Below are 24,524 nucleotides of genomic sequence, written 5' to 3' on the forward strand. Positions count from 1 at the left end.
GTTGTCCACAAGGTAGCCAAGGTTAGCAGTAGTTAGGAGACCACTGCAGTTGTCCACAAGGTAGCTAAGGTAAGTACTAGAGAACTCCTGATAGTTTCAGGGCATGTTTGTATTTAGAATCACTAAGACTTACTGATTATATGTGAAATGTCCAAAGAAAGAAATCAGGGATCTATGGCTTTGGTATGAACACTCAGTAAATGATAGTGGTTCCATTAATGAAGAGGGCGATGATGGTCTTTAGGTGGAGAACAAAACCTTCTGTCTTATAGCTAAGAATACCTGGCTATTCCTTGTTGCATTCCCAGCTGACAAAAATCTCCAGCAAGACTTAGGTGATTGCTAAATTAATCCTCAGACATACAAAACAATTTCCTTTTCTTGTTGGTCTTAAGAATCAAGGAGGACACAAAAGTAAGGCGAGGACTTCAGGAGGGGGGTACAGTAAAGTGGTGTTCACTGTGGAGTAGCTATTAGTGACTCACATCACAGGCAATGGATTTTGCTGGGATACTGTGGGTTTCTAAAGCCAAGCTATTTACTGCTAAGGATTGACAAAAAAAAAATCTAGTCTTAATAGAAAACCATTACATCTGGGCTATCCCAAGCCAGTTCCTTGGGTTGCAAAATAGTTATTTTAATATTAAATTTGAAGGAAGCAGTATTATTTACACACTGACATATTGTGTTTATTGTTATCACTTTAGTACTATTTTATGATTAAGATGTATTGCTCTCTGCTTATCATATAGTCATTTGTTAAGAAGTCTCTGATAATCCATGAACCTTGATCACTGATATCTACTGATGTCCTTATAACACAGCCCTTCCAGAATCACAAAGAAACCCCAAAGTTTGAAGGTTTTGAGAGAATGACATTGACTCCAGGGAACTGGTGAATACTCCCCATCCTTGCGTGAGGAGGACTGAGGTTAGGGATATCTCTCCAATAGGATCTCTCCAAAAAGAACCAAATGAAGACCAGAAGAAAGGAGAAAGGAACTTTTAAATAAGTCAGAGTGCCCTGAAAGACAGTGTGTCTTGCAAGCATGGAAGTGGAGGGCAGTCAGGGAAATCTCCAGAACCAGTTGCATGGCGTCAGGAATGGTGAAGAGGTAGCACCCTTTTCTGTCAGGTTACCATAGCTTAGTTTTATAGTCAGTTTTCTCAGCAAACAGGGAGAAGCCCTCGGAGAATAGCTTGCTTAAATGTCAACATGTGAAAGTCCCAAGTTCCCTCTCTGAGACTCTGTTCCCCCCCCCCCCCACTTCCTCAACCCTCAGTTAACCTTTCTGAGACCACAGAAGTTAACTTGGCTTTTCATACTTAATTTACTGGGGAGTATTGGGCACGGAGGCAGACAATGAAAGCATGCCTGGCCATTCCCCTTCCTTTCTCTATCAACACCTCCAGCGCCAAGTCGCCATCATCTCAGAAAGCCCTGCCCGGTTACTACATAAGACTCCTGGGACCAAGGAGTTTTGCTGTGAGGAATTCTCAGGCCATTTTCTTTTGTTTTATCTTTCTATTTCCTGAGCAGTAGTAAGACAGGAACGGGTGTCAGCCAGAGCACCTCTTCCCTGTGCAGTCTGTGAGAAATGAAGCTAAAAAGCCCGGAGGGCTCCATACTAGACGGGGGGGCTTGGAGGGCCTGGCCAGGGGAGGAGCGTTGTTGGACCACTGTGAACCTGTAAGGATGTAAATCAATGCATTGCCAAGGGTTTCTGATGCCTTTGCCTCGTCTGTCTCAGCCTTACCTACACGTTTACTAAAGCACGAGGGGTGGAAACCACTAACTGATGACAGATATTTTAAAGTTTAAAGTAGAATTCCATTAAGATAGGTAATGGATTTGCAAAAAAAAAAAAAAAAAGATCCTCCACAAAATACAAAAGCAGCAGACCTGGTACTTTGGATGCAAAGATGCAAAATAATATGTAATAAGAGATGTGGAGATGCTGTTAGGCTGCCATCTCTAACATCTTTTCAAAATATATTTTTTTTTGTATTGTGTATTGCTGCACGCACAAAGCAAGTGCTCTTCATCTGTAGCATAACAGGACCTGCCAGAAGGAACAGGAAGAAGAAAAGCTGGCCTTGCAGAGCACGGTGGATACAGCAGTCAGCTCGTCTTAACTTTATCTAGCAGGTGTTTTCCCAAAGGTTACATGGAGAAAGATCATGGGAAATGTGGCAGTCTGAAGGTACTATCTAAAGACTTTTTTTTTTTTTTTTGAAGATGTAACTTTTCGGGAAATGGAATATTCATAAACAACTATTTTAATATCCTTGGCTCTTAGGGATCAGGTTTAAATAAGGACTATGCACACTTTGGCCAGGGAAGCAGGTAGGCTAACAGCAGATCTTCACCTCACCTTCCATTCCTCCAAGTCAGGTCCCCCACTCTCATCCCCAGCTCTGCAGCTGACCACCCGCCAACCCCCCCAAAACACCTCCAACCCTGGTGAACCACATAGATCTTCCCCGTGAACTTCTCTGCCCACCCTCTGCGTTCCCCAGCCCCCCACTCCAGCAGGCAGTCAGGCTAGGGAGGCAGATCTGGACCTCTCTTCTTCCTCCAAATCCCCGTCTCATCCTAAGCTCTAGCAGACTACCCGTTGGTGCCTCTCCTCACTCACTGTCCCCATTCCCAGGAGACTAAGCAGATCCTGGTGGAACCCCTGCTTTCCTCCCTCCTGTGGACACCGTCAACCTTCTTCCTAGCCAATCCCCAGGCCTGTCAGCTCCTGTTACCCAAGAAACATTTTACCTGGAGCCCCCAGTGGCTATGCCTCTCAGGATCTCGGGAGAATTTACTAACACCTGACCCACTGACTCTGCCTCTCCTAAGAACCAGAAAGGGAGGAAAACACCCATCCAGAAAAGACAAGGCCAGATATCAGCACCTAGAATTATAATCTCCCAAACCCAGATGCCTAGACACCAGCAGAAAACATAATAAATAGCAGCCAGGACAATATGTCTTCACTAGAGCCCAGCAACCTACCACAGCAGGCCCGGAGTATTGCAACACACCTGATGCACAGGACAAAGACTGTAAGATGGTCTTTATGAATGTGACGGAGGTCCTTAAAAGGGGCCATGAATAAATCCCTTAAAGAACTCTATGAAAACATAAATAGTGGAAATAAATAAAACAGTTCAAGATATGAAAGTGGAAAGACAAGCAATAAAGAAAACCCAAACTGAGGGAAATATGGAACTGAAAAATGTAGGAACTCAACCAGGAAGCTCAGAGGCAAGCCTCACCAACAGAATACAAGGGATGAAAGAGAGACTCAGGCATTGAAGACACTACAAGAAATGAATACTTCAGCCAAAGAAAATGTTAAATCTAAGAAAACCTTGGTACAAGAAACCAGAAAATTTGGGACACTATGAAAAGACCCAAATCTAAGAATAACATGAATAAAGGAAGGAGAAGAAACCCAGGTCAAATGAACAGAAAATATTTTCAACAAAAATTATAGAAAAAATTTCCCTAACTTAAAGAGGTGCCTATCAAGGTACAAGAAGCTTACAGAACATTGAAAAGGTGGGACCAGAAAAGAGATCCCCTTGTCACATTAGAATGAAAAAACTAAATGTACTGAATAAAGAAAGAATATTAAAAGCTTCCAGGGAAAAAGATCAAATAACATATAAAGACAGACCTATTAGAATAACACTTGACTTTTCAACGAACTCTGAATGTCAGAAGGTCCTGGACAGATGTTCTACAGACTCTAGAAAACCACACATGCCAGTCCAGACAACTATATGCAGCAAAACTTTCAATCATAATAGATGGATAAAATAAAATATTCAAGATAAAACCAAATTTAAGCAATGCCTATCTACAAGTCCAGCCCTATAGAAGAATCCTAGGTGGAAAACTCCAATCTAAAGTAGTTAAACACACCCAAGAAAACACATGGAATAAATAATCCCAGACCAGAAAATCAAAGGAGCAGGCAGTCTTTCCTCTCTCTCTCTCTCTCTCTCTCTCTCTCTCTCTCTCTCTCTCTTTACAGAACATTGAAAAGGTGGGACCAGAGAGCAGTCTCTGTCTCTCTCCTTACAGAACATTGAAAAGGTGGGACCAGAAATCCACTTGAACGCATTGGCACAGGAGACCACTTCCTAAATATAACTCCAATAGCACAGGCACTGAGAAAAACAATAAACGGGACCTCCTGAAACTGAAAGCTTCTGTAAAGCAAAGGACACGGTCAACAAGACAAATCGACAGCCTACAGAATGAAAAGAGATCTTCACCAACTCCACATCAGACAGAGGTTTGATCTCCAAAATACACAAAGAACTCAAGAAATTGGTCATCAAAAGAACAAATAATCCAATAAAAAAATGGAGTACAGACCTAAACAGGGAACTCTCAACAGAGAAATCTAAAATGGCTGAAAGACATCCTTAGTCATCAGAGAAATGCAAATCAAAACAACTCTGAGATTCCATTTTATACCTGTAAGAATGGCCAAGATCAAAAACACTGATAACAACTTATGCTTGGAGAGGTTGTGGGGAAAAGGGAACACTTCTACATTGCTGGTGGGAATGCAAGCTGGTACAACCCCTTTGGATATCAGTGTGGCGATTTCTCAGAAAATTAGGAAACAACCTTCCTCAAGACCCAGTAATACCACTTTGGGGTATATATTCAAAGGATGCTCAATCGTGCCACAAGGACATATGCTCAGTTATGTTCATAGCAGCTTTGTTTGTCATAGACAGAACCTGGAAACAACCTAAATGTCCCTTGACTGAAAAATGGATAAGGAAAATATGGTACATTTACACAATGGAGTATTACACAGCAGAAAAAAAATAGTAACATCTTGAAATTTGCAGGCAATGAATGGAGCTAGAAAACATCATATTGAGTGAGGTAACCCTGACCCAGAAAGACAATTATCATATGTACTCACTCATAAGTGGTTTTTAAACATAAATCAAAGAAAACCAGCCTACAAATCACAATCCCAGAGAACCTAGACAACAATGAGGACCCTAAGAGAGACATACATGGATCTAATCTGCATGGGAAGTAGAAAAAAGACAAGATCTCCTCGCTAAATTGGAAACATGGGGACCTTGGGAGAGGGTGGAAGGGGAGGGTAGAGGAAGAGAGGGGAACAGAGAAAAATGTATAGCTCAATAAAATAAAATAAAGAAAAAAAATAAAAATAAAAACTGGAAAGATCTCAAACTAGTAACTAACAGCACATCTGAAAGTTCTAGAACAAAAAGAAGAAATTACACCCAAAAGTAGTAGACATCAAGAAATAATCAAATTCGGGTCTTAAATCAATAAAATAGAAACAACATCAAACACCAATACAATGAAATAAACACAGAGTTGGTTCTTTAACAAAAGCTTAAGATTGACACTTATCCAAATTAACTAAAAGGCAGATAAAGAACATCCAAATTAACAAGATTAGAAATGAAAAGGGGACATAACAACAGGCACTGAGAAACCAAGAGATTCATAAAGATATAAATAAAAACCTGTATTTCATCAAATCGGAAAATCTAAAGGAACTCGATAATTTTCTCAATATATGCCACTTACCAAAATAGATCAGATAAGCAAGTTAAACAGACCTATAACATCTAGAGAAATATAAGCAGTCATTAAAATCTCCAAACAAACAAACAAACAAACAAGCCCAGGAATTCTACCAGACTTTCCAAGAAGAGTTAATGACAAAACTCACAAAATAGAAAGAAAAACAATCATTGCCCAGTTTGTTTTATGGGGGCACTGTCATCCTGATCTCAAACTATATAGAGATTGAGAAAACAAGAGAATTACAAAGCAATTTCCCTTATGAACATAGATGTAAAATTTCCCAACAAAATGCTTGCAAACCTAATCCAAGAACAGATCTAAAAGAACCTCCACCATGATCATGTAGGCTTCATCCCAGACATGGTTCCACATATTTAAACCTATAAATGTAACCCACCCTATAAACAAACCAAGAGACAAACCACATGATCATCTCATTAGAGGCAGAAAAAGCCTTTGACACAATCCAGCCCTCCTTATGAGAAAAGTGCTGGAGGTATTAGGGATACAAGAGGCATTCTTCAACATAATATAGGCAATGTACAGCAAGCCCATAGCTAATGTCAACTTCAATGGAGAGAAACTCAAAGCAATTTCACTAAAATTAGGAACAAGACCAAGTTGTCCATATTCTTCATACCTAATCAACAGAGCACTTTAAATCTTAGCTGGAGCAATAAGACAACTGAAGAAGACCAATGGAATGCAAATTGGAAAGGAAGAAGTCAAATTGTCTTTATTAGCAGATGATCTGATATTATGCATAAGTTAAACATTCCACTGGGAAACTCCTACAACTGATAAACACTTTCAGTGAAGTAGCTGAATACAAAATTAACTCACAAAAATCAGTAGCCCTCCTGTAAATACATGTGCTGAGAAAGAAATCAGGGAAACAACACCTTAGCTTAGAAACTCACAATAGCCTCAAATAATATAAAATATCTTGAGGTAGGTATCAGAAGATGGAATTCACCAATGCTCGTGGATCAGTAGGATTAACATAGTAAAAAATTACCATCCTATCAAAAGCAATCTACAGATTCATATGGAAGCTCTCTCTCTCTCACGCACGCGCGCGCGCACACACACAAACACACACACACACACAGCAGGATAGTTAAAACTATCCTGAATTATAAAAGAACTTACAGAATTATCACCATCCCAACTTCAAATTGTATTACAAAGCCATAGTAATAAAAACCACATGGCACTGGCACAAAAAATAGACACATTAATAAGTGGAATCTAACTGAAGACACAGACAAAAATTCACACACCTATAGACACTTGATGTTAGACAAAGAAGCCAGAAATACACATTGTAAAAAAGATAGCATCTTCAACAAACAATACTGGTCAAACTGGACAGTTACACAAAGAAAAATCCAAATAGATCCATACTTATCACCCCATACAAAATTTAATTCCAAATGGATCAAATACTTTAACATAAAACCAGATACACTGAACCTAATAGAAAAATGTGGGGAATAGTCTTGAACTCACCCACACAGGAAAAGAGCTTCTCAACAGAACACCATTAGCACAGGCACTAAAGATCAACAATCAATACTAAATGGGAACTCATGAAACTGAAAAGCTTCTGTATGGCAAATGATACCGTCATTTGGAGAAAGAGACAGCCTACAGAATCAAAAGATTTTTACCCAATTACATATCTGGATAGAGGGCTGATATCCCAAATATATAAAGAACTCAAAAACCTAGATATCAAGAAAATAAATAACCCAATTAAAAATGGGAATCTAAACAGAATTCTCAGAAGGGAAGCTCAAATGACCGAGCAACAAACATATGTTCATCATCCTTATCCATCAGGGAAATTCAAATTAAAACCGCTTTGAGATCCCATCTTACATCTGTCAGAGTGTGTAAGATCAACCATACAAATGACAGCTCATACAGACAAGGAAATGGAATAAGATAAATAACTCATCTGATACTGGTGGGGATGTAAAATTGTACAGTCACTATGGAAATCAATATGGTCGCTGCTCAGAAAGTTGGGGATTGATCTATCTTAAGATCTGGCAGTACTACTCTTGGGCATATGCCCAGGGGTCACACCATCCCACCACAAAGACAACTGCTCAACCACATTCATCGCTGCCCTATCTATAACAGACAGAAACTGTAAACAACTTAGACATTTCTCCACAGAATGGCTGAAGAAAATGTGGTCCATTTACCCAATAGGACATTACTCAGCTGTTAAAAAGTGAAATCGGGAAATGTACAGGTAAATGGATGAAACTAGAAAAATCATTCCGAGTTCGGAAACCCAGACCCAGAAAGACAAATGTGGTACGTATTTGCTTACAGGTGAATATTAGCTGTTAATTCAATGCTAACCAAGCTACAATCCATTTCAACGCAGAGGTTAGGTATAGAGTAAGGGATTGAGGATGGCACAGATAGATATCCCTAGAAAAGGGAAATAATATAGTTATGGATGGATATGGGGGTGGGGCTGGAATGGGAGGACCAAATGGAGGTGAAAAGGAGGAGGGAGACAAGGGAGGAGATATGAGGAACAACAGTTAAAATTAAGGGCCATTTGAGGAATCATATGGAAATCTAATACAGCAAAATAAACACACACACACACACACTTTTTCCTAAAATATACATATACACAAAGGATCGCTAAATAAAATCGCTAAATAATGGGGGAGACAGAGCTTCAACTGAACATTTCTTGTCACCAGATGAAGCCTCTAGTACTTGGAATGGTTCACACACAACTGAGGTGTTGGCCGAAGGAACCCCAGAGGAACCTGTAAACAAACCTAAGCTTAGCTGAGACTGTAAGTTGCTCTCCACAAACTGACAGCAGAGCCCCACTGTAGAAGACAACCCTGACACAACTCACTGAAAACAGAGAAGTTGAGCTGTTGCCGACACGGAACCATCATACCTACATGCTAGTGTCTTTGGTACAGGAAGGTACTTGATGTGCTACCAAAGGAGAAACACAGACACCAATGCAGCCACAAACCCCTTATCTACAATGGTGTCCTCCTGCACACTAAGGCTAGTGCAATGGTGGCACAGAGTTTATGGGAGTAAACCACCAGTATCTGATTCAAGAGCCAATGCACAAGCTGGAACCTACACCCAACTCTGCTTGGGTGACAAAGAACTTGAGACTAGACAGCCCTGAGACCTACGGTAGAACCCAGTACTGCTGTTCTAAAAACAAAACAAGAAAACATAACACCAAAATGTCTCCTAAGAACATTCTCCCATACCCATAGATCAGGGACTTGCTCAGTTATCATTGGAGAAGTTTCCACCTGCAGCAAATGGGATCAAATACAGAGACCAGGGAGAGACCTTGGAATGTTCAGCCATAACGGAATGTCTATATCAAATCCCCTGCCTCAGGAATCAGCAGAAAAGGAGGTGGAAGAGTTTCCTTGAATAAGTATTACAACTTCCAGTTTAGTGTTTTTATGGAATTCCTGGGTGTGTGAATGAGTGGGTCTCTGTTTCGTGTGCCTTCTCTTGGGCTCTTTTCTGTTTCTTTGTTTTGCTCGATTCCAAAGTGCTGGTTTTTGTTTTATCTTATATTTTACTCTATTATATTTTATTATTATTAAATAGAAACCTATTTGTTTGCTAGTGAGAGACAGGCAGGGGTTGATTTGGATGGGAGGAGAGGTGGGAAGAAACTGGAAGGAGTAGAGGGAGGGAAAACTGTAATCTGGGTATATTATGAGAGAAAAATCCATTTTCAGTAAGAGAAAAAAGAATATAGATTAGTGGATGCAAATTACTGAAATTTTCTATATATGGGCAAGAGCTCAACAAACAAGGCCAACAAATGGGAAAAGTATTATATGCAGGGAACATATTATACGTCTTCATCTTTGTGGATGCTTTCCCTGTCTTCAGTTTGCTACTGATACTCTAATCCTTTATTAGCAAATGTCTGGTTTCCTGCTTCATCGCGGAATGAGGAGGCTTGATAAGGTTGTCCCTGATGTTGAAGCTTTCCCTGTCTTCAGTTTGCTACTGATAATCCTTTATTAGCAAATGTCTGGTCTCCTGCTTCATGGCGGAATGAGGAGGCTTGGTAAGGTTGTCCCTGATGTTGAAGCTTTCCCTGTCTTCTGTTTGCTACTGATACTCTAATCCTTTATTAGCAAATGTCTGGTCTCCTGCTTCATCGCGGAATGGGGAGGCTTGGTAAGGTTGTCCCTGATGTTGAAGCTTTCCCTGTCTTCAGTTTGCTACTGATAATCCTTTATTAGCAAATGTCTGGTCTCCTGCTTCATCGCGGAATGGGGAGTCTTGGAAAGGTTGTCCCTGATGTTGAAGCTTTTCCCGTCTGTGAGGAGAAAGGTGTCTGGTTGCACTTGGATTCTCTGACATTTACATATCTTCTCTCTTCTATGATGTCAATTCTTTTCTTCCTGTTGCTGAAGCCCCGAGAGCTCCAGGTTCTAAGGGTTCTTCTCTGAACTGGCTCACCCCTGGCGCTTTTCACTTGTCTTCTCTTTGATGTGCGGAAGCCATGAGCTGTGGCCTCTCTGCTTCCTCTCTCCCATCCTAACCCACCCAAACCAATGTTCCCTCTGCAGTCATCGCTTCTAGATTTTCTTCCCTTGATAGCCAGACACTTTCTTCCTTTGATGACTGTAGTTCCTCCCACAATCATGTCCCTGTTCATCTTTACAATAACAGTCCATTCTAGGACCTTCCCTGGAACCTGTTCTTCTGCCTGGCCTTAGCTAAGAGACGGCATGCGTTAGGGTTGGTCACCTTACGTTCACCCTCTTCTTTGGTATTATAAATTTAATTGGCTTGAGAGACTTCGTCTACCAGATGGATTCTTAAATTCACAGGTCATCCCCTCTTCATGGCTCAAGACCCTTTCCTCATGTCTATGTCTAGATGTCTCATGGATCTTCAAACTCAACATCACAGATGCTAAGTGGACTGAGCTGCCCCGCAGAGAAATCCTCTCAAGTACTTTTCTTGTCCTCATTTCCGGTAAGCTGTCGTGTCAGCAGGGAGCCCTGTGCTCTTTCCCCATCTTACTTCAATATTTAATTAACAAAGTTCATGATAGAATCTTTTCAGTATCCTTGCTATCAGCACGCTCACCCTTTCATCTGGTTGACATTTCTCCAGCATCTACTGCATCTCACATCCTCTTCGAATCTTAAAACAAACGTTTATGATTTTGCTCTTCGGTTTGAAGACTCAGATCTCCCCATCTCCCCTATTGTGCTTTTGTGATCCCTCCCTCTTCACATAATTATTCTATTATCTCAGAGTGATTTATTTGCACTCACAAATGTTCAAGAGAGAGCTTCTTGAATCCTGGAAACATCTTAACCTATCTCTGTACCAAGTGTGCAGAAAATATCCGTGGGCAATTGTTCTACTGAGCTACAGGATGCCTAATTCTAGATAGTGCTACAGGAATAGAAATTTTAAAACGTCAGTGCTAACTACTGAATTGTATTGAGTGAAGTAAATGACATAGGAAAAAAAACATATATTTCTTAGTTATGTAAAATACTTTTACCACTTATGAAAACAGCATATGCTTTAACGTTTTTAAGGTTCATCTTATTAGTAAGGTTATTATCATTAATTATATGTATGCATGTGTTTGTCAGAAGCCAGAGGCATGAGATCCCCAGGAACTGGAGTTATAGGTAGTTGTGAGCTGCCTGACAGGGATGCTGGGAACTGAAATCTGGTTCTCCAGAAGAGCAGCAAGTGTTTTTAACCCCTGAATCATCTCGCCAGCCCCCGTATTTGCAACAGTTAATGTGTCCATTCAAGTTGCAGTTTTTCACTTAACGATGGATCTCTTTGAGATACAGTAGGTCATTTGCGACAGGTTCAATATTTTAATGTTTCATAAAATGAAACGCATCTGGATATTTCATTATGTTCTCCGTTAGCAATACTGCACAGCACAGAGATAAACAAAGCTGATAATTAAAAGAGCTGTGAATACAGATGAAGGTCTGCCTGTAGGTACCCTGCCAGGAGATAGAAAGCACATGGGGAAAAAAGCCAAAGACTAGCAGCCAGTCCTCTGCAAGTAAGCTTGCTTCCTGTTCGCGATCAACTTATTTTTCTCTTGTTTTTGCCTTTTTGGGTTGTCGTGATGGAACCTATGGCTTCTGCATTCCTGGTAAGAGCTAGTTCACTAGAAAAGTATACAAAACAAGAGACCACTATTAATTGGCATCAAAGCAGAGCAAACAAAAATCTGTTGTGTTCATGCATGAAAACCGATGGGCTCACTGACGGCAAGTGGGGCTGCTGGCTTTCAACATGGAGATACATGGTGATGCCCTTTTTTCTCTGATATCTTTTGATCTTGTCCATACCAGATAAGAACTACCACAGAGTCACACTCACGGCTAAATATCCCACCTATGGAACTCTTTGTGTTCTGTTTGGAGGTTCATTAGAGATTCCTGCCTAGCAACTCTTCTTCAATGGATGTTCTATATTCCCTATATTAACTTATATCATGCTACTGTTATTTGCATTTTCAACTACTATGGGGCTGATATATTTATACAATAATATTCTGAAGAAATTCTAAGTACTAGGCACTGTGCCATTAATTGGTTTTCTATACCCTTTGGGGTATCATCACTGAAGGCCATTATGGAGATTTTACCACTTACACCTACATGAAGTCCCCAAGCTTTATACCTAGTGGTCCAGTCTGACTCAGCAGATGGGGATCTTCTGCTCAGACGTTTTCTGATTAACTGTCCTACGCAGATTGAATCTATTTCAAGTGTCCCTAAAGTTCACCCGGCAGAGCCAGTGTCGACTGGCTTGTCTCATATCTAGCTGGCTAACTTGCTTGTTCTCCTGGCATAGTAGTGTAGACTGGTTTGTCTCACATCTAGCTGGCTTACTTGCTTGACTAGTCAGAGGACTTCCTGGTGGGAGACGCCTAATCTCAGTTCCACATTCGGGAAGGAACGTCAGAATATCCCTGAACCTGGACCCTGGAAGCCCTTTCCCTGTACAGCAGGTAAGAAAAGCAGGGTAGAGTACTTCAATCACCAGTCCAGAAATATCAAGCGGTCACGGAGAAATAGAGGAATTACAGCTGGCTTGTAGAAGTCCCTGAGCACGAAACCATTCCACCAATCTGAAGCTGTCGGGTTCTGGATGTTTAATGCCACATGACCACATCCTAGCTCAGTTCCAGAAACCCCATGTCTTCAAGCATGGCTGATCGCTGTAATGTTTACTAATTAACTATGCTTATGCCTAATTTTCATATGGTGGCCTTTAGACTAACCCTGGAGGCAGATAAACATCGTCTAAGTTAACACACCTCTTTTGCTGAATCAGGCTTTGTAAGTCCTTTAAAAAAAAAAGTAAGAAAAAAGTCCACTTCTTTAAAGTTATTTAGGACTCACAAAAGCGGGGTGACAGATTCTGTAAGCTCAAAACTGGCCCTGTGTTCTACTGGCATCTGGGACCTCTGGGCCTGCGTAAGGTTCTGACTTAGGCGGCTGTCCTCAATTCTGTCTGAAACCTTGTCAGTCAGGTTTTGGTCTTCAGGCCTTGCCTTGCCAGGGGTTTGTGGCTCAACAAAATGTCAGATATTGCCTTCCTTGCCTGACTGTAGGCTGCTGGCTCTCTTTGTCCCTTGTAACACAGCTCCCTGTTCAGGAGCAAAGGCAGCCGCCTCATGCTCAGATGAAAACTCCGTTGCACGACCAAACACTTCCGTGTTGAAAGCTGGCGGCCCCAACTTGCCGTGTGGATGTTTGTGAACTCATCAGTTTTCCCGAGTGAGTGCAGAAAGAGATTGTTTGCTGGAGTCTGAATCTAATGAAAAGCTTTCTCCTGTTTTGTAGTTTCCCAGCCATTTGACTTGTACAATAGAGAAAGCATATTTCAACTTCTTCATGTTGAAAAATTGCCCCCTTTCTGATTTGTCACTAAGAGGTATTTTTGACAGTTATTTTTGAGGCACCTTTATTATTGAAAATAGAATAAGTAACTCACATCACTCAAACTAAGACCCTTAGGGAGTAGGGATTCAAATTTTGGGGATAAGATTAAAAAACGAATTTTCAAGATAGAACAAGGAACAGGGTCTTTTTATTTATTTTTATTTTGCTAAATGTATCACTCTATTTCAGAGAACACAGTTTTGAATTCACAGAGCCCAGACGAAACTGTTTGAATTCAGGCTCATCTTTCTCCTCCCTAGCTACAAGCTCAGCCAAGGGGGAAGGCTTTGATGATCCAGGCAGGGGGAGTTGCTCACTGAGGAAGGAAAGGTCAGCCTGAGAGCTGCAGAGGACACTTGCTCTTTCTTCACCTAGTCAGAGCCAAAAATTGTCTGCTGGGAAACAAATTTATAGCCCCAGGCCATCCCTGGCAGACAGGTACCTAGCCCACATGCTTTATAAACTTAACTAGGTACCGTCTGCTCTAAGGAGACAGGGCTAGACACTCAGACAGCACAAGGAGGCTAGGGATCTTTAAGAATGCATTGCTAAACACCCATCACACTTTGCTAGTTCTCATCTGACTTTTGTTTCTGAATTCGGTCTGAGGCTTTATGAAATTGTCAAAGCCAGCTTAATATTTAAGACCTAGAGATGCCGGGGAAAGTCGGCTGACCGTGGAAAGTCACTTTTAATTTAAAAGGCTGAGTCTCCAGAGGAGTTTGTTTTGGGCTGCTTTCTCCTGCCTGGTCTCAGGAATTGCTACAGTTCTGATCCCATGTCTGATGGGCTTTCTCCTTGCCTCAAGACAATTAGAAGGTGGTGGAATTTTTTTTAAAAAATGTGGGTCTGGCTAAAGGTTTTTAGGTCCCTGGGTGAGCGGGGGGTTGCCTTCCAAGCTGATAACAGGATGGACACCTGTCCCTTCCTCTTTTAATTTGCGTGCAAGCAATGAGGCAGTGTTGCTTTGGCACACACTTACAGCTATTGTGTATTGCCTTGTCACAGGCACAAAAATGATAGGGTCAAATGATCGGGGATCAAAGCTTCCAAAACTAGGAGTCCCAGGCAACCTTCCCTTGTTATAAGTTGCTTGTTTCAAATCAGTTATACAAAACAGCAACGTGTTTGCCCAGAACCTACATGAGCCCCCCTAATATATATAGTTCCCACAGAATATTTATGACACCCACACAGTGTAAATGCGATAGGGAAGGATTTTTACTGCCTTTAAAGAATAAGGATAAACAAATAGCTATACATGTTCAATACAGATGTAATTCTTACCTGAATAGTTTTGATCTGTAGTTGGTTGAATTATACTTTGAACATCTGCAGATTTTAGTATACTTTGGGGGTCCTCCAGTCAGTCCCTCGTGAACACTAAGGAAATGACTGCACGTTACGGCATCTCAATATTGAGTAAAATCATTTGTTAACAGAGAACTAGGGACAATGGTGTGCTAGAAAAAAATGGTATTTAAACTTATTTTGTGTGGTTTTTGGTTTTTCAAGACAGAGTTTCTCAGAAGCTATGGAGCCAGTTCTGGAACTCGCTCTGTAGACCAGGTTGGCCTCTAACTTACAAAGATCCACCTGCCTCTGCCTCCTGAGTGCTGGGATTAAAGGTGTGTGCCACCACTGCCCGGCTGGTATTTTAACTTAATAGCCACTTTGCTGGTTGAGTTGGCAAAAATTATGAAATTCAGATAAAAATTCAAATATCTGAAAGCAAAATAAAAGCCTATTGTGAGAAGGAATTCTAGTATTTATTTATGCTATTTCATAGTTAAAAGGAAAAATGCGTACTTAGAGGTTAAGTCATTAGCAGCCCATAAGAAATACCCAAATAATCATATGCCAAGAAAGCTTCGTAAATAGTTGGAGATTAAAAACACGAGCAGATAAAATTCTTACTTGTTGACACAAATGCCATCTGGGACTTGCCAGAGGGCCATGTTTCTCATCCAGATCACCCGTGTCCTCTAAATGTGTGCTCTCAATGGCCAAGACTGGCTCCAGCCTGAGCAACTGCTCAACATCTAACACCCAACCTTCTCTCTGAGTAAGTGCAAGTGTGTTGGGCTGTCCCTGTGTTCAGCACTGCAGTCATACACAGAGTGTGGTCCAGCAACCTGGGCCTGGCCTCCTCTATACTGATTGGAGAAGATACCAGCGCCAATGAGAGTCATGGTGCCTCACCCACCATCCAGGGCAGGGACTACGGCTCCCGACACAAACTTTTTTTTTTTTTTTTTTTTTTGGCTTTTCAAGACACGGTTTCTCTGTGGTTTTTGAGCCTGTCCTGGAACTAGCTCTGTAGACCAGGCTGGTCTCCAACTCACACAGGCTGGTCTCCAACTCACAGAGATCCACCTGCCTCTGCCTCTGCCTCCCAAGTGCTGGGATTAAAGGCGTGTGCCACCACCGCCCAGCCACAAACTTTTTCTTAATAGCATCGATATAATACCTATGTGTCTGCCAGGTGCAGAATACAATACCAGAAGGGACAGGACACTCAAGCCAGCAGAAGGACCGAGTGGAGAAATGCTTCTTCTGTTACTTAAGACCAAAGGGCTCTCTTGCACATTTTGAATGTCTCGCGAGACATTGGGCTCATCCAGCCACCAGGTCCTGGAGTGAAAACACACATGCATATACTGACTCTGAGCAATAACCTCATAAAGGGAATGTGAGAACAGGTCACTGTTGCGTATCAGTACGGCGGGAAATGATGGCAGAGTCAGGGACAGGGCCTTGAATACCTGTGAACAAACGGTTGCTTTTTATGGCTCCCATTTATTGACCGCCTGTTAGCTGGTAGGCGCTTGGCTGAGCACCTAGCATTTTTCAACCAATTAATCCTGAAAGTCCTAGGAGGTAGGTACTAACGCTCCCATTTTATAGAGAGGAATTAGAAGGTCAGAGAGCACGACTCAGTCATGATTAGATGACGTCAATGAGAAGCAGACTAATGGGTTTAGGCTCATATCGCTTTCACAGGGCTACAGACGCAGTTCGAGTAAATGGCACCCAGAACCACACCTTGACTAACACATCATAATGAAAATCCACTGATAACTTCAAGTTTCACTATGTCGTCTTGGCTGGCCTCGACCAGGCTGACCTCAGACCCACAGAGCTCTATCTGCCTCTGTCTCCCACTGCTAGCATCAGAAGCACGTGGCACCCATGCTCATCGTAACTTGATTAAAAACAAAACAATGATGACAACGATGCTAACAAACCATTCGGGGAAAGGAACAACACATCTTCTGAGATAAGAGAATTCAAGTAGTGCTACTTAGTAGAAAAATTCCCAAATAACCTAAAAAAAAAAAAAAAAAACTAAAAAAGAAACCAAACAACAACAAAAATCCCATACAGTAGTATAGTCCACAAAGCTTCTTCCAAAGGCTCGCACGTCCATAGGAGAGCAGCTGAGATACACACTGGGTGATACACCGACCTTAAAAGCTGAAGACAGGCCTCTAAGTTTCTTCTCCCTTTCCAGTATCCATCAGAAGATTATAGCCCATAAGTAAGACAGTCTGCATAAAGCACTTAGCACAGCGCAGGCACGGAGCGATCCCTGGTTGTATGTTAATGGTCACCAGCATGGCTGTGCCTCACTCTGTTCTCCACTATGGCAGAATAGCATGAACTGAGCGCTTGATAAACACTCTACGTTTGCTTCTCTAACTCTGGAGACCGGGAAGTCTGGTGTCTCGGGAGGGCCACTTTCTACATGGTGCTGCTATCTGGGGAAGGCTTTTGTGCCGTGCCAGTTGAAATTGAATTCATGGTGAGCTTCGGAGGCGACACTCAATTTACAGCGCTCCACCTCTGGCTCCCACGGATCTCACAGCCTCACAGGCAAAATGCATTCATCCCATTCCAATTGCTTCAAAAATCTTAGCTCATCCCAGACTCACAAGTCCAAAGCCCAAAGTCGTATCCAAATCAGTCGAGAGCAACAGAAGGCACAGTTCATCCTAAGGTTAATTCCCTGTAGCTCCGAGTCTGCGGAATCTAAATGAGCTCTTTCCAAAATGTAACAGTGGGACAGGCCTGAACAGGAGACATTATTGTTCCAGAAGGAGGAAAGGGGTAAGAAGAATGAAGTTAAGCTTTGCTTGCCCCAGAAGCAGCTCTTACAGGTTCGAACTCTGGCTTCCTGTTTGTATTCTCTCCGGTTGACACACTGAACTATACAGTTTGGCTATCTGGAGGCTGGCTCTCCTCCACTGCTCCACCAGCCCCTGTCTAGTAGGAGCTTCCTGCGATGTCCTTGACCCCACAATTCTTCTAGGCAAGTACACTGGTGGCTCTGTCCCTACAGCAAATCTCCACCTGGGTCCTTGTGAAGTCCACAACATCCTTAGCGGTCTCAGTGTAGGAAACCATGTCCTTAATGCTCTTAATTTGGCACAGCTGCCAGGTCAGCCCCATGGACGTCGCCAAGGTGGAGCCTGGCTCTCTCCAGATGCGGAGGATCAAGCTACATCTAGGCCTCCTTAAGCAAGGCTGGGGGGGGTGGGATCTACTTCTGAAAAATTCCAGAAAAAAATTGATTTTTGTGTGGCACTAGATAAGGTTATTAAAATTGGGCCCAGAGTCCTAAAAAAACTGTCCCATGTATGTATGTGCCGTGCATACAGAATACAAAACACTTATTGAGTAGCTCTATGTGAGCAGCCACGCTTGTCGGAAAAAAATATGCCACAACAAGCGAATTTTTTCCTGAAGCAAATAAGAGGAATGCCATTAAAATATGAATAATAACCTTTGTTGAAATCTCAAGGGCATTTGCCGTTGTACAAAATCATTCAGTGGACACAGAAGGCCTTTTCCATTCCAGTGGCCCCTCAGTGCAGAAATGTCGTGACTATAAGGTAGCCGAGGAGATGGATACGATTGAAATAAAGGAGGGGGCGTCTGTAAAGGTGGTCGTTTAATGAGGCACAGCCCCAGCTTGTGGGATGGAGACGCGGCTCATGACACGTCCCCAGTAAATCATAAGTTAACAGGTTGGTCATAAATCAGTCTTACTTTTTTTCTGTTTTTTTTTTTTTTAAAGCAACCCCAGGGGGGCAGTTTTTAAAAGCAGAAAGTGTGACAGGAAACTCCTGGCATTATTTGCCTTGAAGCTACTGCAAACAGTTTTCCAAGTCAGCTTCAAGTGGGGACAAATGCTTCCAGCGTCCTTGGCTTTGCCTGGCAGGTCGCTCCTGTCCTGAGCAAAGACGGAGGCAGTCTCATTATTGAAACTTTCCTTGAAAGCCTTCACGATCTATGAGCATTTCATAAGTATATGAGCCTTAGTATAATGGTCTGTTCTCTTCAGACAGATGGGGCTCGTTTATGTTCTACATGACGGTACCCCAGAACTTCAGCCTTAAGATGTTTGCCATAAATACACTTAATCTATTACTTTATGAGGGTTACTAAATCTTGGCTTTTTGGAGTTGGATAGATGTATGGTAAATTTATGATGGCACTTGTCTACAAATGACAGGTACGGTCAGAGCAAGAGACTGCCATTTTCTTCTATTTAACAGCACAAGGTCCCGGTGCTGGATACAGGAAGGGAGAAGGCACATGGAGGAAGACCTTGTTGGCTAACAGATGGAATCCAGCAGCCGTCAGTGGCAATGAGAAGCTGGCGTTTGGAAAACTTGGCTCCTTTTGTAACAACGCATAGAATCCACTAAACACACGGGGGGAGGGGCATAAAAACGATGAGTCTTTGCGAGAAGCACTCTTTGACAAAACTGAGGATGTCCTCCCATGAAGCACTGGGGTAAATACATGCAACCAACTGACAAGCCTTCCTAGGCAAACTACAAGGAACTACGTATGAGCTGATCCCAACTCTCGGCTCACACCTGAGGAACGGCCACCATGCAAAACCATCACATGCTAAGGACTGCAATGCGCTGCACTAAGGTGTCCTCTCCTGACACCCCCCCCCCCATTGCCACCTCACAGTCTCCAAAGGTCACTGGTGTGAAGCAAACAAAACAATCTCCATGTCCTCCCAGCCAGCATTTTCAATGGAATGGCTTTAAATTCTGTTAAAAAGGTGGACAGGGCCGAAGGCAAGCAAGATGCCCCCGTTTGGAGGCAGGGCAAGGCTTGTGCCACTGGCAGTGTCCTTTCTGAGCTTGGCCCCGTCTCATTCAGCATCATCTGTCTCCAGGCAGGCAATGTCTGCAGCTGTCAAGGTAGAGCTTACACAACATTTGTCACGTGCCATTTACCTGAAGTGAACGCTTTTATTCAAATTTCTCCTTAAATAAAAAGAGCATCGGTTCCGAAATAAAGCTCCTCCTATTACAGTTAAGCACTGCCGGTAACAGCCACACAAGAATTTTAGGATTATCAACAAAGCAATGTATGACATTCCCTCTCACCGTCCCTGGGAGTACCTCACATGTCAATGGCCACTGAAGAGTAAAGTGTGATCCTGCTTTCTAACTCTGGGAAACAGTTCTCTAGTGATTCCTGATTTATCCCCTGGCACTCCTATATGTGCTCTTCTAAGTCAGAGAACTTTAGGAGCGATCAGGATCAAATAAGCGTGGAACAAGAAGCCCAAGTTCCAAGTTGTTCCTAACTCTGCTGGGATTTGAGTCACGCAGATTCACACTCAAGAGAATCTACTTTTCTAGTCTCCGGTTCTTCACTGATACCATAGTCTGGAGAGCAACTTGGAGGTGCTGGTAACTATGTATTACTTGTCTTAAAACTCACTCACTTCAAATATTAAAATGCTGTGAGACTGAAAAGCCCTTAGAGGAGGAAAAAATCTTTCTACTCATTGTTGTATGAATCTGACAGAAATACACACACGTATCACATTATACTGCAGGATAGAGGAAAAGCAACTATGGAAACCCAGCTGGCTGCACGACAAAGAAAGAGCAGATATGGATTTTCACCCTATTGTTGCAAGGTTCCTGAAGGCACCACATGAAAACACGTATGTGCCTGCATCTTGTAAACCAAGCATGTTTTAATGCTCCCATGGTTGTATTTTACACAAAACGTTCTGTGTCCTTTGGTTTTGCTCTTAATTGTGCTTATAAATTTATAATCATTCCTCATGCCTTCCTTTGTTTAGAAGCCTGCTTACTTCTATGTCCTATATACTTTAAGCCAAGAACGTTTTCTTCATTGTAGTACCTCGTTAATTTTTTAGAAGCCTTATGCAGAGCCTAGGATTGCAGAACATGGCTGATTGTGTTGATGATTTATTATTTGTAAGAAACAAGGTTTCCTTTGAAGGCTCTATGAGTTTGAGCCTTCTACAAGTTCTGAAACACTTAAAGAGCCTGCAGTGGGATGTGGGGCACATCATGACAGGGATGGGCAGTGTCTCACACCATTACAACACCTGAACTCCAGGGAGAGATTTGGGTGCAGTGTCTAACCTATCTGTTCCAGCTGTCTTCCTAAAGCTACCTAAGGCTTGCTGTGTTCTGACCCTAATTCTCCCCAGCTACTCCCTCCTCCTCCTCACTATGTTTCCAATGCCCACTGAAGCATCATTAAAAGTTGGGGCAGATCCTGGGAGGCCAGAAAGTTTTTATCTGTATTTTACATTTAATTCTACTTCCACTTCTAAGAATTGAGTGGGACAGCTATTCTTACTCAACTTTCTTTAGCCTTTAAAAGAAATCACGCAGTTGAAATTTCCTATAAATGAAACACCTGCTTATTGTAGTTTAAACCTATTCTGTTTACCGACCTGAGAGAAACACCCAGAGAGCTTGCCATGTCATCCTGACCTTTTTACATCTGTTGGTTCTATTATAATAAATCTCTCTGCATTGTACAAACCTGGATTCAACATGAGCCAAATTATGTCTCCAAATAAAACATAAAAAAGAGAGAAATGGTTACACCAAGTGTCAACATTGCAGGTAGGAAGGCTCACCCAATCCCTGCAGGGTGGGAAGCACCATCTTAGAATAAACCAAGTGTGCTCTAGGGTAGCATGAAGCTTCATGGAGGGGTCCTTGGGCCCCCATGTTCCTCCGCAGAAACTCTCAATCCTCACCTCATGCTCAACGGCACTCAGTGAATCCTAGAAGCTGCCTCCCTCAATGCTGGGCTCTTTCTTTTTCTTCAAGATGTGCTTCCCTTAAAGAACATTCTGCTCCTAAGCTGATCCTAAAACATGAGGCTAGATGCTGGATTAGTGAACCCTGGGGATCTAATGGTTTTCTATGTCATTGGAAGCCTGCAGCCCAGACATCAAATGGCTGGCTTACTTCTCCTCCAAAAACCTAGGTATCAGAGATACTATTAAAATAAGTTGACAGGGACTCTTTATTCAGAACAACAACAACAACAACAACAACAACAACAACAAAATGCTGGAGAATGTCAGCCTCATGGAACTTGACAACCAAGCGAGGAGTCCCTGCGACTGATTCGGTTTCAGCTGACACTTTCGAGACAATGTCGTCTGATGAAGCATTTCCGCCAGCTACTATCTACCGTAAGTCACCATCCTGCTTCCTAGCCTCCCTCACCCCATTCTACCCAGACCATTTACAAAGGACTGGAATGTTTTTTTATTCCATTTTATTTATTTTTTTTCTGTTTTTTCTAAACAGTATTTTAAATGAATAAGAGACACAGATAATGGCAAAGCCATGGGAGCAGTTCAAGGGCTTAGAACTAGCTGGTTAGCAATTCACCGTCGGTGATGCAGCTTAGAAAAGATTCTCTAGTTGGCCAAAGTTTCTAGCTTCCTCATTTGGAACTTCTATAAAACACAAAGGAATTCCTGCTTAGAAATGAATTTCAACTAAAGGGGAAGAACATACATTTAACAGGTACAGCTCAATTATTTTCAAATACTGCTCCCAAGTGATGTTGGTGTTTTATTAGCACTCATAGAAATAATACACTCCATTTACAGTAGTACTTATGCAAACCACGAGTAATCTAATCAGTGTGTTCACAAATATATAGATTCTGAGTGACTGTCAGGAAAACAGGCACTCCCAAATACAAACATTTTCCTTACTGCTGACACAAATCTGGAGAGTTTCTCGGTGACAGCTACAGGCTGAGAGACTACAAATACCGTGACAGGGGCATGCGGTCAGGGAAAGCTGAGACTGTGGGATGAAAGACCACCTCACACACACCTTAGAGATGCTGCATTGTGATTTCTGTTTTCATCTCTCTGCTCTCATCCCCCAGGGTTTCTCCTGAACCTCAGCTTTCTCTCTTTGTTTAGATCATTGGCATCCTTGACTCTAGATTGTTCCAATAGCTCACCAGGCAAACCGTGGCCTGGGGAGTCTCTCTGCTTCATGAACATAAGTCCTTGGTGAATGCCAGCATTCACATGTTGGAAGAAAAACCCTGAATTGGTAGAATTTATTTCAACAGTCTTCACTGGGCACCCTATAGGCCCAAGAGAGGCTATGATTATAACCTGGTCTGTCTCATTTGCATCTTCCATGTCCACACTGCTTTGTCCTTGATTCGATCCCCTCTACTCTTGGACTCTTTTCACTTCACGTTCTACTCATTACTTTTACCACCGCCCTCAGAGCAAACACAGTTCCCAAGTGTTACCCGGCTTAAGTAAAACACTGAGCACATTGGGTTGCAATGCTCGAATATTTATGGAGCCCACTGGCTCTTTGATTAGCTCACACCACAAAATAAACCGAGGGAATAGGGTGACACTAACCTCGATTATTTTATCCTTTTACTTGGAAGTTCTGCTGGAGGTAAAGACCACAATTCAGGTAATAAAACCTTTGGCAGAGTATTGCCTCATAAAGGCAACAATATTCTTTGGGAAATGAAAGCCGGCAGGAAGTCAGGGGATGATGGATTCTGCTCTCCCAAACACAGGGCAACTGCTAGCAGACAGCCATCTTGATGCTGGCCTCACCATGAGCCGTGATGCTGACTGTGAAACTGTGCACGTTGAAATAGGGTTTGGCATCTACACTAATAACTGCTTTAGACACAAGTTAAATATTAGGTTTTATATTAATCTATACAGGGGTTTTGTTCTTTACAAGGTTATAAGTGCTATGTAAAAATCCAGTATTTATCACATTTTGTTGATAAGATCATTTGGTGACCCTATCATATAAAGCACAAAGAATTATTATTAACACCAAATTTGGTAGCTTAATTCTAGGCTTCCATGCTTTCGGAGACAGCATCTATGGGACATAGTTTTCTTATCTGAAGAGGCATTCTGAGCTCTCCTCTTACAGTAATGGATTTGCTCATTTCCAATGGCCCCGGGAAGTCATTGGTAAGCATTCTTCAGCTTCCTCCTCAAGTGCTACAGGGATTTTGATGATCAGGAGAGAACCTGAAGTGTGTGTATTTCCCACAACACAGAAGTCTCTAATGCCAGAATCAAACATAAAGAAAGGGACACGTTCTCCTAGTGTCCGTTAGCAGACTCTCTTCCACGCTAGCCACTAAAACAGGATGATAAATCCATTATGGGTCCCAGGGGCAGCTGGGAGAGGGGAACCTATCAACATCCAATTTCATGGTAGCCACACTGAGAAAGACAGAGCACTCTATTTCCCAATGAAAGAACTCACCCAGATATTGCAGGTTCTGTATTAAAGAATTTTCAACAGCATATTTCTAATTATATATTAAGACCGTTCTGTTAAGCAACTCATGACATTGTAAATAATTCCTTTAAATTATTTGGATCGATTTGTAATTCAGAGGAGAGCTTCACAGTGGTGTGATGAAGTCAGAATCTGTTACTTCTAAGTACAGTTTCATACCCACTACTGCCATTCTCTCTGTAAATGTCACCCCCAACTCTTCACTGAGATTAGATTTAAAAAAAAATCTATTATGAACAATCTTAAGAATCTCTTATCCAAAAAAAAAAAAAAAAGCCTGTAACACAAACCAAACACAGAAGG

At 42.0% G+C, this 24,524-nt stretch overlaps 1 protein-coding gene across 5 annotated transcripts in view; it reads right to left on the reverse strand.

The window, feature by feature from the left end:
• The window catches only part of Znf385b (zinc finger protein 385B), a 285,693-nt gene that overhangs the window by 14,692 nt on the left and 246,477 nt on the right, over window positions 1-24,524 (reverse strand). The gene's annotated exons all lie outside the window — the stretch shown is intronic.

The sequence above is a fragment of the Microtus ochrogaster genome, chromosome 4 (genome assembly GCF_000317375.1).
Source record: "Microtus ochrogaster isolate Prairie Vole_2 chromosome 4, MicOch1.0, whole genome shotgun sequence".
Classification (NCBI taxonomy): Eukaryota; Metazoa; Chordata; class Mammalia; order Rodentia; family Cricetidae; genus Microtus; species Microtus ochrogaster.